Genomic DNA, 12,106 nt, shown 5'->3' with positions numbered 1-12,106 from the left:
CCTGACGCCAGCTATCACCTCATGCTGAGCCCCATTCCACTCAAGGTGGATTCTGGCTAAAGGCACACGGACAGTAAACTCACAGAGGATTACAACATTCACACTCTGATTTGGTAAATAATCTTCCTCTTTGACCAGATCTGCTCTAACAAGAGTGATGTTAGAAGCCATAATTTGCCCTAAACAGCTTTTACCATTGACTTCTACACACTCTATGAATTTTCCATTACCATTCCCATCCATAGCACTGGCACAATTTATGGGGCCACCCCCTACTGAACACACAGTAACAGCATTGACATAAAAGGTGGCATTGTTGGGGTACATTTGGTTACCCCCAGACAACTGCTCAGAGTTATACAACATACCAACATTGTTACAAACTGGACTTTCAAGAGGATACAGTCTCTGCTGTTCTTCCATTGCTTTTTTGACTTGGATTTGGAGTCTAGCTGTCTCCTGTTGCATCTGTCGAGTTTTCTCCTCAGCAGCCAGCAGCTCCAGACGCCTCTTACGAGCTTTTTCTTCTCTCTTAGCAACTTCTTTCTTTCTCTCATCAGCCTCTTTCTCCATTCGAATTTCTGCCAGTTCTTGCTCATAATCAAACTGCAGGCTGTCTCTCAAGGCTTGCAGTTTCCTTGCTTTTCCTGATGCTCTCTGTCTCATGGTCACTGATCTTTAACCAACCAAACTCTCAATCCCAAAGTTAAAATTTGGATAGCGTGGGGTTCTGACCCAAAACTTAATTGACCTGGTTCTGTGGATCCAAGCACGACTACGCCACTGTGACGGAGCGATTCTGGCGGGACCCAACTGAGAGTGCCAAATCAGGACCAATTGCTTAAACTGGGCAGTCACAGCCCTAGGCTGGGGTTTTTCCACCTCTAAGGCAAACCAAACCAGCCAGACAAAAAGGACTTTGGTCTCACCCCACTGGCTAACCACAAGTCACACAAGCAATTTCCTTAGACACTCCAGTCTCCCAGCATCACCACCAGTGCACTCGTCCTGGGGATGAATGGTTATGAAAACCAACACCCCAATAAAAGAAAAAGGTTCCCTCGATCCCAAAGGACCAAGCCCCAGACCCAGGTCAATATACACATCAGATCTTACCCACAAATCACGCTGTTGCCAATCCTTTAGAATCTAAAATCTAAAGGTTTATTTACAAAGGGAAAAAGGTAGAGATGAGAGGTAGAATTGGTTAAATGGAATCAATTACATACAGTAATGGCAAAGTTCTTAGTTTAGGCTTGCAGCAGAGATGGAGTAAACTGCAGGTTCAAATTGAGTCTCTGGAACATCCCCCGCTGGGATGGGTCATTCAGTCCCTTGTGTAGAGCTTCAGTTTGTAGCAAAATCCCTCCAGAGGTCAGAAGCAGGATTGAAGACAAGATGGAGATGAAGCATCAGCCTTATATAGGCCTTTCCAGGTGTAAGAATCTCTTTGTCTTCACTGTGGAAATTTACAGCAAGATGGAGCCTGGAGTCACATGGGCCAGTCCCTGCATACTTTGCTGAGTCACAAGGCGTGTCTGCCTTCTCTCCATGGGTCCATTGTGTCCTTAATGGTCCTTAATGGGCCATCAAACAGGCTAGGCAGAGCTAACACCAGCTTGTCTGGGAGGCTTCCCCCAGAAGCACAGCACAAACTTGAAATACAGACAGCATAGAGCCAACATTCATAACTTCAACTAAAAATGATACAGACATATAGACAGCATAATTATAATCAGCAACCCAGAACCTGGTCTTAGACACCTTATATGACCCCCTTTACTTAGGATTTGGTGCCACTACAGGACCTTGGTTGCAACCCATGTTCTATATGGTCCCCATTTATATCAATAACGTCACACAGGGGTGCAGCTGTTCTTTGCCCTTTCCTTTCTTTTCGAGGAGTCCTGCCACGGGGCCAAGAGCAGCTTGCTGAGATGCCTGCAGTTTCGGGTGGAGTATTCAGCCCTGTCCCGCTCTTCAGCCAGGGGCTGCGGCATGTGCGCACGCGCGGGCTGGGAGAACTCCGGCCGCCCGGTCAAGCCGCGTACGGCTCAGGAGCCTGCTTCGCTGTGAGGGAAGGGCCCGACGGGTCACGTCTCAGGCCTGTGGGTGCGGTTCCCATCCCGGCGGCTTGCTTGGGTGGTGGGCATGGTAAGTCCTGGCCCCCGCAGCACGGAGGAAAGGCGTTCTGCCCTTCCACGCCCCCCCCCCCCACTCTCCCAGCCACCAAAAACTCTCCTTGCCGCCAGCTGGCCTCGTGGCGCAACGGTAGCGCATCTGACTCCAGATCAGAAGGTTGTGTGTTCAAATCACATCGGGGTCAGGCAGGTGACCGTCGAGCCTTTGTCCTGGTGCCCTGCCCGGCTTGGGGCGTAGCTCCCTCCTGACAGGGGCAGAGCCCAAGGAGCTTGCTTTTGCTTTTGCTTTGAAAGAGGTCAAAGGGAGGTGCAAAAGCAGGGCCACCACACCAGAGGCACCTGCCACAAGCCAGGCAGGAGTCGAACCTGCAATCTCCTGATCCGTAGTCAGGCGCGTTATCCGTTGCGCCACTGGCCCCCGGGGCACGGCTTTTTTGTCTGGCGTGGCCGGGCTGCCGAAGTGAGGCGGAACGGTAGCGTGAGGGAAGACCCTCTCTGTCTCAGCCCCGCTTTCCTCTCCCGCCAGCGCAGGAGCGAATGCAAGAGGAAAGGCAGCGGCGGGCACGGACCACCAACGGAGGGGACGCAATGCCACGTCTGGGTGCCGAGCACCCGCCCGCGCACCTTGTGAAAGCCTGTTTTTCTCCGCTTCGTCGGGCGCAAAAGCCAAAGCCAGGCTGTTTCTGCCTGGTTTCGAACCAGGGACCTTTCGCGTGTGAGGCGAACGTGATAACCGCTACACTACAGAAACCGCGGGCCGGCCACCGCTGGGTCGAGAGGCCGGAGCGGCCCCCTTTGGCTGGCCCGAAGGCCGCCTCCGGCCCCGGCAAGAGGCAGAAGGAGCCTGGCTGGCGTGGCCCGAAGCCCTTGGCGGAAAGCACTGGCTCCGCACGCAGGCACAACAGAGCAGGGCATTGGTGGTTCAGTGGTAGAATTCTCGCCCGCCACGCGGGAGGCCCGTGTTCGATTCACAGCCAATGCAGCGCCTTTCTTGCCGGGGGCCCCGGCTCTTTCGGTGCGCTTGACTCGTCAGCGGCTCCCCGCCCGAAGCCTCTGATGGCCAAGGTGCGCTTTATTTGCTGAGGTTCTCGAAGGGGCCTCTTGGCAGGGGTGCAGCTGTTCTTTGCCCTTTCCTTTCTTTTCGAGGAGTCCTGCCACGGGGCCAAGAGCAGCTTGCTGAGATGCCTGCAGTTTCGGGTGGAGTATTCAGCCCTGTCCCGCTCTTCAGCCAGGGGCTGCGGCATGTGCGCACGCGCGGGCTGGGAGAACTCCGGCCGCCCGGTCAAGCCGCGTACGGCTCAGGAGCCTGCTTCGCTGTGAGGGAAGGGCCCGACGGGTCACGTCTCAGGCCTGTGGGTGCGGTTCCCATCCCGGCGGCTTGCTTGGGTGGTGGGCATGGTAAGTCCTGGCCCCCGCAGCACGGAGGAAAGGCGTTCTGCCCTTCCACGCCCCCCCCCCCCACTCTCCCAGCCACCAAAAACTCTCCTTGCCGCCAGCTGGCCTCGTGGCGCAACGGTAGCGCATCTGACTCCAGATCAGAAGGTTGTGTGTTCAAATCACATCGGGGTCAGGCAGGTGACCGTCGAGCCTTTGTCCTGGTGCCCTGCCCGGCTTGGGGCGTAGCTCCCTCCTGACAGGGGCAGAGCCCAAGGAGCTTGCTTTTGCTTTTGCTTTGAAAGAGGTCAAAGGGAGGTGCAAAAGCAGGGCCACCACACCAGAGGCACCTGCCACAAGCCAGGCAGGAGTCGAACCTGCAATCTCCTGATCCGTAGTCAGGCGCGTTATCCGTTGCGCCACTGGCCCCCGGGGCACGGCTTTTTTGTCTGGCGTGGCCGGGCTGCCGAAGTGAGGCGGAACGGTAGCGTGAGGGAAGACCCTCTCTGTCTCAGCCCCGCTTTCCTCTCCCGCCAGCGCAGGAGCGAATGCAAGAGGAAAGGCAGCGGCGGGCACGGACCACCAACGGAGGGGACGCAATGCCACGTCTGGGTGCCGAGCACCCGCCCGCGCACCTTGTGAAAGCCTGTTTTTCTCCGCTTCGTCGGGCGCAAAAGCCAAAGCCAGGCTGTTTCTGCCTGGTTTCGAACCAGGGACCTTTCGCGTGTGAGGCGAACGTGATAACCGCTACACTACAGAAACCGCGGGCCGGCCACCGCTGGGTCGAGAGGCCGGAGCGGCCCCCTTTGGCTGGCCCGAAGGCCGCCTCCGGCCCCGGCAAGAGGCAGAAGGAGCCTGGCTGGCGTGGCCCGAAGCCCTTGGCGGAAAGCACTGGCTCCGCACGCAGGCACAACAGAGCAGGGCATTGGTGGTTCAGTGGTAGAATTCTCGCCCGCCACGCGGGAGGCCCGTGTTCGATTCACGGCCAATGCAGCGCCTTTCTTGCCGGGGGCCCCGGCTCTTTCGGTGCGCTTGACTCGTCAGCGGCTCCCCGCCCGAAGCCTCTGATGGCCAAGGTGCGCTTTATTTGCTGAGGTTCTCGAAGGGGCCTCTTGGCAGGGGTGCAGCTGTTCTTTGCCCTTTCCTTTCTTTTCGAGGAGTCCTGCCACGGGGCCAAGAGCAGCTTGCTGAGATGCCTGCAGTTTCGGGTGGAGTATTCAGCCCTGTCCCGCTCTTCAGCCAGGGGCTGCGGCATGTGCGCACGCGCGGGCTGGGAGAACTCCGGCCGCCCGGTCAAGCCGCGTACGGCTCAGGAGCCTGCTTCGCTGTGAGGGAAGGGCCCGACGGGTCACGTCTCAGGCCTGTGGGTGCGGTTCCCATCCCGGCGGCTTGCTTGGGTGGTGGGCATGGTAAGTCCTGGCCCCCGCAGCACGGAGGAAAGGCGTTCTGCCCTTCCACGCCCCCCCCCCCCCCCACTCTCCCAGCCACCAAAAACTCTCCTTGCCGCCAGCTGGCCTCGTGGCGCAACGGTAGCGCATCTGACTCCAGATCAGAAGGTTGTGTGTTCAAATCACATCGGGGTCAGGCAGGTGACCGTCGAGCCTTTGTCCTGGTGCCCTGCCCGGCTTGGGGCGTAGCTCCCTCCTGACAGGGGCAGAGCCCAAGGAGCTTGCTTTTGCTTTTGCTTTGAAAGAGGTCAAAGGGAGGTGCAAAAGCAGGGCCACCACACCAGAGGCACCTGCCACAAGCCAGGCAGGAGTCGAACCTGCAATCTCCTGATCCGTAGTCAGGCGCGTTATCCGTTGCGCCACTGGCCCCCGGGGCACGGCTTTTTTGTCTGGCGTGGCCGGGCTGCCGAAGTGAGGCGGAACGGTAGCGTGAGGGAAGACCCTCTCTGTCTCAGCCCCGCTTTCCTCTCCCGCCAGCGCAGGAGCGAATGCAAGAGGAAAGGCAGCGGCGGGCACGGACCACCAACGGAGGGGACGCAATGCCACGTCTGGGTGCCGAGCACCCGCCCGCGCACCTTGTGAAAGCCTGTTTTTCTCCGCTTCGTCGGGCGCAAAAGCCAAAGCCAGGCTGTTTCTGCCTGGTTTCGAACCAGGGACCTTTCGCGTGTGAGGCGAACGTGATAACCGCTACACTACAGAAACCGCGGGCCGGCCACCGCTGGGTCGAGAGGCCGGAGCGGCCCCCTTTGGCTGGCCCGAAGGCCGCCTCCGGCCCCGGCAAGAGGCAGAAGGAGCCTGGCTGGCGTGGCCCGAAGCCCTTGGCGGAAAGCACTGGCTCCGCACGCAGGCACAACAGAGCAGGGCATTGGTGGTTCAGTGGTAGAATTCTCGCCCGCCACGCGGGAGGCCCGTGTTCGATTCACGGCCAATGCAGCGCCTTTCTTGCCGGGGGCCCCGGCTCTTTCGGTGCGCTTGACTCGTCAGCGGCTCCCCGCCCGAAGCCTCTGATGGCCAAGGTGCGCTTTATTTGCTGAGGTTCTCGAAGGGGCCTCTTGGCAGGGGTGCAGCTGTTCTTTGCCCTTTCCTTTCTTTTCGAGGAGTCCTGCCACGGGGCCAAGAGCAGCTTGCTGAGATGCCTGCAGTTTCGGGTGGAGTATTCAGCCCTGTCCCGCTCTTCAGCCAGGGGCTGCGGCATGTGCGCACGCGCGGGCTGGGAGAACTCCGGCCGCCCGGTCAAGCCGCGTACGGCTCAGGAGCCTGCTTCGCTGTGAGGGAAGGGCCCGACGGGTCACGTCTCAGGCCTGTGGGTGCGGTTCCCATCCCGGCGGCTTGCTTGGGTGGTGGGCATGGTAAGTCCTGGCCCCCGCAGCACGGAGGAAAGGCGTTCTGCCCTTCCACGCCCCCCCCCCCCACTCTCCCAGCCACCAAAAACTCTCCTTGCCGCCAGCTGGCCTCGTGGCGCAACGGTAGCGCATCTGACTCCAGATCAGAAGGTTGTGTGTTCAAATCACATCGGGGTCAGGCAGGTGACCGTCGAGCCTTTGTCCTGGTGCCCTGCCCGGCTTGGGGCGTAGCTCCCTCCTGACAGGGGCAGAGCCCAAGGAGCTTGCTTCTTTTGCTTTTGCTTTGAAAGAGGTCAAAGGGAGGTGCAAAAGCAGGGCCACCACACCAGAGGCACCTGCCACAAGCCAGGCAGGAGTCGAACCTGCAATCTCCTGATCCGTAGTCAGGCGCGTTATCCGTTGCGCCACTGGCCCCCGGGGCACGGCTTTTTTGTCTGGCGTGGCCGGGCTGCCGAAGTGAGGCGGAACGGTAGCGTGAGGGAAGACCCTCTCTGTCTCAGCCCCGCTTTCCTCTCCCGCCAGCGCAGGAGCGAATGCAAGAGGAAAGGCAGCGGCGGGCACGGACCACCAACGGAGGGGACGCAATGCCACGTCTGGGTGCCGAGCACCCGCCCGCGCACCTTGTGAAAGCCTGTTTTTCTCCGCTTCGTCGGGCGCAAAAGCCAAAGCCAGGCTGTTTCTGCCTGGTTTCGAACCAGGGACCTTTCGCGTGTGAGGCGAACGTGATAACCGCTACACTACAGAAACCGCGGGCCGGCCACCGCTGGGTCGAGAGGCCGGAGCGGCCCCCTTTGGCTGGCCCGAAGGCCGCCTCCGGCCCCGGCAAGAGGCAGAAGGAGCCTGGCTGGCGTGGCCCGAAGCCCTTGGCGGAAAGCACTGGCTCCGCACGCAGGCACAACAGAGCAGGGCATTGGTGGTTCAGTGGTAGAATTCTCGCCCGCCACGCGGGAGGCCCGTGTTCGATTCACGGCCAATGCAGCGCCTTTCTTGCCGGGGGCCCCGGCTCTTTCGGTGCGCTTGACTCGTCAGCGGCTCCCCGCCCGAAGCCTCTGATGGCCAAGGTGCGCTTTATTTGCTGAGGTTCTCGAAGGGGCCTCTTGGCAGGGGTGCAGCTGTTCTTTGCCCTTTCCTTTCTTTTCGAGGAGTCCTGCCACGGGGCCAAGAGCAGCTTGCTGAGATGCCTGCAGTTTCGGGTGGAGTATTCAGCCCTGTCCCGCTCTTCAGCCAGGGGCTGCGGCATGTGCGCACGCGCGGGCTGGGAGAACTCCGGCCGCCCGGTCAAGCCGCGTACGGCTCAGGAGCCTGCTTCGCTGTGAGGGAAGGGCCCGACGGGTCACGTCTCAGGCCTGTGGGTGCGGTTCCCATCCCGGCGGCTTGCTTGGGTGGTGGGCATGGTAAGTCCTGGCCCCCGCAGCACGGAGGAAAGGCGTTCTGCCCTTCCACGCCCCCCCCCCCACTCTCCCAGCCACCAAAAACTCTCCTTGCCGCCAGCTGGCCTCGTGGCGCAACGGTAGCGCATCTGACTCCAGATCAGAAGGTTGTGTGTTCAAATCACATCGGGGTCAGGCAGGTGACCGTCGAGCCTTTGTCCTGGTGCCCTGCCCGGCTTGGGGCGTAGCTCCCTCCTGACAGGGGCAGAGCCCAAGGAGCTTGCTTTTGCTTTTGCTTTGAAAGAGGTCAAAGGGAGGTGCAAAAGCAGGGCCACCACACCAGAGGCACCTGCCACAAGCCAGGCAGGAGTCGAACCTGCAATCTCCTGATCCGTAGTCAGGCGCGTTATCCGTTGCGCCACTGGCCCCCGGGGCACGGCTTTTTTGTCTGGCGTGGCCGGGCTGCCGAAGTGAGGCGGAACGGTAGCGTGAGGGAAGACCCTCTCTGTCTCAGCCCCGCTTTCCTCTCCCGCCAGCGCAGGAGCGAATGCAAGAGGAAAGGCAGCGGCGGGCACGGACCACCAACGGAGGGGACGCAATGCCACGTCTGGGTGCCGAGCACCCGCCCGCGCACCTTGTGAAAGCCTGTTTTTCTCCGCTTCGTCGGGCGCAAAAGCCAAAGCCAGGCTGTTTCTGCCTGGTTTCGAACCAGGGACCTTTCGCGTGTGAGGCGAACGTGATAACCGCTACACTACAGAAACCGCGGGCCGGCCACCGCTGGGTCGAGAGGCCGGAGCGGCCCCCTTTGGCTGGCCCGAAGGCCGCCTCCGGCCCCGGCAAGAGGCAGAAGGAGCCTGGCTGGCGTGGCCCGAAGCCCTTGGCGGAAAGCACTGGCTCCGCACGCAGGCACAACAGAGCAGGGCATTGGTGGTTCAGTGGTAGAATTCTCGCCCGCCACGCGGGAGGCCCGTGTTCGATTCACGGCCAATGCAGCGCCTTTCTTGCCGGGGGCCCCGGCTCTTTCGGTGCGCTTGACTCGTCAGCGGCTCCCCGCCCGAAGCCTCTGATGGCCAAGGTGCGCTTTATTTGCTGAGGTTCTCGAAGGGGCCTCTTGGCAGGGGTGCAGCTGTTCTTTGCCCTTTCCTTTCTTTTCGAGGAGTCCTGCCACGGGGCCAAGAGCAGCTTGCTGAGATGCCTGCAGTTTCGGGTGGAGTATTCAGCCCTGTCCCGCTCTTCAGCCAGGGGCTGCGGCATGTGCGCACGCGCGGGCTGGGAGAACTCCGGCCGCCCGGTCAAGCCGCGTACGGCTCAGGAGCCTGCTTCGCTGTGAGGGAAGGGCCCGACGGGTCACGTCTCAGGCCTGTGGGTGCGGTTCCCATCCCGGCGGCTTGCTTGGGTGGTGGGCATGGTAAGTCCTGGCCCCCGCAGCACGGAGGAAAGGCGTTCTGCCCTTCCACGCCCCCCCCCCCCCACTCTCCCAGCCACCAAAAACTCTCCTTGCCGCCAGCTGGCCTCGTGGCGCAACGGTAGCGCATCTGACTCCAGATCAGAAGGTTGTGTGTTCAAATCACATCGGGGTCAGGCAGGTGACCGTCGAGCCTTTGTCCTGGTGCCCTGCCCGGCTTGGGGCGTAGCTCCCTCCTGACAGGGGCAGAGCCCAAGGAGCTTGCTTTTGCTTTTGCTTTGAAAGAGGTCAAAGGGAGGTGCAAAAGCAGGGCCACCACACCAGAGGCACCTGCCACAAGCCAGGCAGGAGTCGAACCTGCAATCTCCTGATCCGTAGTCAGGCGCGTTATCCGTTGCGCCACTGGCCCCCGGGGCACGGCTTTTTTGTCTGGCGTGGCCGGGCTGCCGAAGTGAGGCGGAACGGTAGCGTGAGGGAAGACCCTCTCTGTCTCAGCCCCGCTTTCCTCTCCCGCCAGCGCAGGAGCGAATGCAAGAGGAAAGGCAGCGGCGGGCACGGACCACCAACGGAGGGGACGCAATGCCACGTCTGGGTGCCGAGCACCCGCCCGCGCACCTTGTGAAAGCCTGTTTTTCTCCGCTTCGTCGGGCGCAAAAGCCAAAGCCAGGCTGTTTCTGCCTGGTTTCGAACCAGGGACCTTTCGCGTGTGAGGCGAACGTGATAACCGCTACACTACAGAAACCGCGGGCCGGCCACCGCTGGGTCGAGAGGCCGGAGCGGCCCCCTTTGGCTGGCCCGAAGGCCGCCTCCGGCCCCGGCAAGAGGCAGAAGGAGCCTGGCTGGCGTGGCCCGAAGCCCTTGGCGGAAAGCACTGGCTCCGCACGCAGGCACAACAGAGCAGGGCATTGGTGGTTCAGTGGTAGAATTCTCGCCCGCCACGCGGGAGGCCCGTGTTCGATTCACGGCCAATGCAGCGCCTTTCTTGCCGGGGGCCCCGGCTCTTTCGGTGCGCTTGACTCGTCAGCGGCTCCCCGCCCGAAGCCTCTGATGGCCAAGGTGCGCTTTATTTGCTGAGGTTCTCGAAGGGGCCTCTTGGCAGGGGTGCAGCTGTTCTTTGCCCTTTCCTTTCTTTTCGAGGAGTCCTGCCACGGGGCCAAGAGCAGCTTGCTGAGATGCCTGCAGTTTCGGGTGGAGTATTCAGCCCTGTCCCGCTCTTCAGCCAGGGGCTGCGGCATGTGCGCACGCGCGGGCTGGGAGAACTCCGGCCGCCCGGTCAAGCCGCGTACGGCTCAGGAGCCTGCTTCGCTGTGAGGGAAGGGCCCGACGGGTCACGTCTCAGGCCTGTGGGTGCGGTTCCCATCCCGGCGGCTTGCTTGGGTGGTGGGCATGGTAAGTCCTGGCCCCCGCAGCACGGAGGAAAGGCGTTCTGCCCTTCCACGCCTCCCCCCCCCCCACTCTCCCAGCCACCAAAAACTCTCCTTGCCGCCAGCTGGCCTCGTGGCGCAACGGTAGCGCATCTGACTCCAGATCAGAAGGTTGTGTGTTCAAATCACATCGGGGTCAGGCAGGTGACCGTCGAGCCTTTGTCCTGGTGCCCTGCCCGGCTTGGGGCGTAGCTCCCTCCTGACAGGGGCAGAGCCCAAGGAGCTTGCTTTTGCTTTTGCTTTGAAAGAGGTCAAAGGGAGGTGCAAAAGCAGGGCCACCACACCAGAGGCACCTGCCACAAGCCAGGCAGGAGTCGAACCTGCAATCTCCTGATCCGTAGTCAGGCGCGTTATCCGTTGCGCCACTGGCCCCCGGGGCACGGCTTTTTTGTCTGGCGTGGCCGGGCTGCCGAAGTGAGGCGGAACGGTAGCGTGAGGGAAGACCCTCTCTGTCTCAGCCCCGCTTTCCTCTCCCGCCAGCGCAGGAGCGAATGCAAGAGGAAAGGCAGCGGCGGGCACGGACCACCAACGGAGGGGACGCAATGCCACGTCTGGGTGCCGAGCACCCGCCCGCGCACCTTGTGAAAGCCTGTTTTTCTCCGCTTCGTCGGGCGCAAAAGCCAAAGCCAGGCTGTTTCTGCCTGGTTTCGAACCAGGGACCTTTCGCGTGTGAGGCGAACGTGATAACCGCTACACTACAGAAACCGCGGGCCGGCCACCGCTGGGTCGAGAGGCCGGAGCGGCCCCCTTTGGCTGGCCCGAAGGCCGCCTCCGGCCCCGGCAAGAGGCAGAAGGAGCCTGGCTGAATCATCTTGCATACAACTATCAGACAGCATTTTTTCCAGAATAGTCTTTTTATTATTCAAGCAGCCAAGTGTGCAGCGCAACAAATGCCCGTACCTTTCGCACTTTCTAGTGGTTCGTGCTGGGTTTATTGTGCTGTGAGAGGAACAGGGCTGTGATTCAAGGCTTGAACTTCCCTGATGAGCGGGCCTATATAAGCAGCAACTTGGTCAGGCAGCGGCACAGATGCAGCAGCACAGGAGCCGGCAAACAGAGCTGTAAACAGGGGAGTTTGAATGGGAGTTTGGGAGGAGAGTGCAGGGAGCGGAGGCCCATGCGTACCGAGGACAGGCCGCAACAGGGGCATGAGTGCAAGGGCCCAGCCACCATACAGGCAGCAGTGACGGCAACCAAGCAGCGTAGATGACCAGATTTGGAAGCAGCACAAGTACATGTTCGTAGAGCAGGTTTGTTTGTGCGCAGCACCACCCGATAGAACCCCGGCTGTTACGCGTTTAAGAAGCTCTAATGTTGATGCAGAGCAAACCCATAGGCCCATAACATTACATCCTCCTTCCATAATAATAAGTTCTCATGCACGTGTATGGCCCTTGCTGTGGTACATCAGTGTTGTTAGATGGGGTTGCTCCCAATCAGCATTATTGTGGGTTTTCCTGGGAGTACCTGCAGCTGTTTCTTATCTCTCCCCTCTCTCTCCACTCTTTCCTTTGTCCTTGGTGCGTATGCCTTTTCTTTAGGATCATGAACCTCATATCCAGGTGATTCTTATAACAAGGTCAGTGCCTCTCAGTTTCTCC

General features: G+C 60.6%; 27 non-coding genes across 27 annotated transcripts; 13 read left to right on the top strand and 14 right to left on the bottom strand.

Moving 5' to 3' along the window:
* The first annotated feature begins 2,254 nt into the window (after positions 1 to 2,254).
* On the top strand, positions 2,255 to 2,326 carry TRNAW-CCA. The gene has a single exon. It is a non-coding gene; the product is annotated as a tRNA-Trp (tRNA).
* Positions 2,327 to 2,486: 160 nt separating this feature from the next.
* TRNAR-ACG lies at positions 2,487 to 2,559 on the bottom strand. Its single transcript has one exon. It is a non-coding gene; the product is annotated as a tRNA-Arg (tRNA).
* Positions 2,560 to 2,819: 260 nt separating this feature from the next.
* On the bottom strand, positions 2,820 to 2,892 carry TRNAV-CAC. The gene has a single exon. It is a non-coding gene; the product is annotated as a tRNA-Val (tRNA).
* Positions 2,893 to 3,052: 160 nt separating this feature from the next.
* On the top strand, positions 3,053 to 3,123 carry TRNAG-GCC. The gene has a single exon. It is a non-coding gene; the product is annotated as a tRNA-Gly (tRNA).
* A 516-nt stretch (positions 3,124 to 3,639) lies between these two features.
* TRNAW-CCA lies at positions 3,640 to 3,711 on the top strand. The gene has a single exon. It is a non-coding gene; the product is annotated as a tRNA-Trp (tRNA).
* A 160-nt stretch (positions 3,712 to 3,871) lies between these two features.
* Positions 3,872 to 3,944, bottom strand: TRNAR-ACG. The gene has a single exon. It is a non-coding gene; the product is annotated as a tRNA-Arg (tRNA).
* Positions 3,945 to 4,204: 260 nt separating this feature from the next.
* Positions 4,205 to 4,277, bottom strand: TRNAV-CAC. The gene has a single exon. It is a non-coding gene; the product is annotated as a tRNA-Val (tRNA).
* Positions 4,278 to 4,437: 160 nt separating this feature from the next.
* On the top strand, positions 4,438 to 4,508 carry TRNAG-GCC. Its single transcript has one exon. It is a non-coding gene; the product is annotated as a tRNA-Gly (tRNA).
* A 519-nt stretch (positions 4,509 to 5,027) lies between these two features.
* On the top strand, positions 5,028 to 5,099 carry TRNAW-CCA. Its single transcript has one exon. It is a non-coding gene; the product is annotated as a tRNA-Trp (tRNA).
* A 160-nt stretch (positions 5,100 to 5,259) lies between these two features.
* TRNAR-ACG lies at positions 5,260 to 5,332 on the bottom strand. Its single transcript has one exon. It is a non-coding gene; the product is annotated as a tRNA-Arg (tRNA).
* A 260-nt stretch (positions 5,333 to 5,592) lies between these two features.
* On the bottom strand, positions 5,593 to 5,665 carry TRNAV-CAC. Its single transcript has one exon. It is a non-coding gene; the product is annotated as a tRNA-Val (tRNA).
* A 160-nt stretch (positions 5,666 to 5,825) lies between these two features.
* TRNAG-GCC lies at positions 5,826 to 5,896 on the top strand. The gene has a single exon. It is a non-coding gene; the product is annotated as a tRNA-Gly (tRNA).
* Positions 5,897 to 6,412: 516 nt separating this feature from the next.
* TRNAW-CCA lies at positions 6,413 to 6,484 on the top strand. The gene has a single exon. It is a non-coding gene; the product is annotated as a tRNA-Trp (tRNA).
* A 163-nt stretch (positions 6,485 to 6,647) lies between these two features.
* On the bottom strand, positions 6,648 to 6,720 carry TRNAR-ACG. Its single transcript has one exon. It is a non-coding gene; the product is annotated as a tRNA-Arg (tRNA).
* Positions 6,721 to 6,980: 260 nt separating this feature from the next.
* Positions 6,981 to 7,053, bottom strand: TRNAV-CAC. The gene has a single exon. It is a non-coding gene; the product is annotated as a tRNA-Val (tRNA).
* A 160-nt stretch (positions 7,054 to 7,213) lies between these two features.
* On the top strand, positions 7,214 to 7,284 carry TRNAG-GCC. The gene has a single exon. It is a non-coding gene; the product is annotated as a tRNA-Gly (tRNA).
* Positions 7,285 to 7,799: 515 nt separating this feature from the next.
* Positions 7,800 to 7,871, top strand: TRNAW-CCA. Its single transcript has one exon. It is a non-coding gene; the product is annotated as a tRNA-Trp (tRNA).
* A 160-nt stretch (positions 7,872 to 8,031) lies between these two features.
* TRNAR-ACG lies at positions 8,032 to 8,104 on the bottom strand. The gene has a single exon. It is a non-coding gene; the product is annotated as a tRNA-Arg (tRNA).
* A 260-nt stretch (positions 8,105 to 8,364) lies between these two features.
* On the bottom strand, positions 8,365 to 8,437 carry TRNAV-CAC. The gene has a single exon. It is a non-coding gene; the product is annotated as a tRNA-Val (tRNA).
* Positions 8,438 to 8,597: 160 nt separating this feature from the next.
* TRNAG-GCC lies at positions 8,598 to 8,668 on the top strand. Its single transcript has one exon. It is a non-coding gene; the product is annotated as a tRNA-Gly (tRNA).
* Positions 8,669 to 9,185: 517 nt separating this feature from the next.
* Positions 9,186 to 9,257, top strand: TRNAW-CCA. Its single transcript has one exon. It is a non-coding gene; the product is annotated as a tRNA-Trp (tRNA).
* A 160-nt stretch (positions 9,258 to 9,417) lies between these two features.
* On the bottom strand, positions 9,418 to 9,490 carry TRNAR-ACG. The gene has a single exon. It is a non-coding gene; the product is annotated as a tRNA-Arg (tRNA).
* A 260-nt stretch (positions 9,491 to 9,750) lies between these two features.
* On the bottom strand, positions 9,751 to 9,823 carry TRNAV-CAC. The gene has a single exon. It is a non-coding gene; the product is annotated as a tRNA-Val (tRNA).
* Positions 9,824 to 9,983: 160 nt separating this feature from the next.
* On the top strand, positions 9,984 to 10,054 carry TRNAG-GCC. Its single transcript has one exon. It is a non-coding gene; the product is annotated as a tRNA-Gly (tRNA).
* A 518-nt stretch (positions 10,055 to 10,572) lies between these two features.
* On the top strand, positions 10,573 to 10,644 carry TRNAW-CCA. The gene has a single exon. It is a non-coding gene; the product is annotated as a tRNA-Trp (tRNA).
* A 160-nt stretch (positions 10,645 to 10,804) lies between these two features.
* Positions 10,805 to 10,877, bottom strand: TRNAR-ACG. Its single transcript has one exon. It is a non-coding gene; the product is annotated as a tRNA-Arg (tRNA).
* Positions 10,878 to 11,137: 260 nt separating this feature from the next.
* On the bottom strand, positions 11,138 to 11,210 carry TRNAV-CAC. Its single transcript has one exon. It is a non-coding gene; the product is annotated as a tRNA-Val (tRNA).
* Positions 11,211 to 12,106: the final 896 nt, after the last annotated feature.

The sequence above is a fragment of the Mauremys mutica genome, chromosome 3 (assembly GCF_020497125.1).
Source record: "Mauremys mutica isolate MM-2020 ecotype Southern chromosome 3, ASM2049712v1, whole genome shotgun sequence".
In the NCBI taxonomy this organism is placed as follows: Eukaryota; Metazoa; Chordata; order Testudines; family Geoemydidae; genus Mauremys; species Mauremys mutica.
The sequence above is the reverse complement of the archived record's forward strand: the minus strand, read 5'-3'. Positions and strand labels throughout refer to the sequence as shown.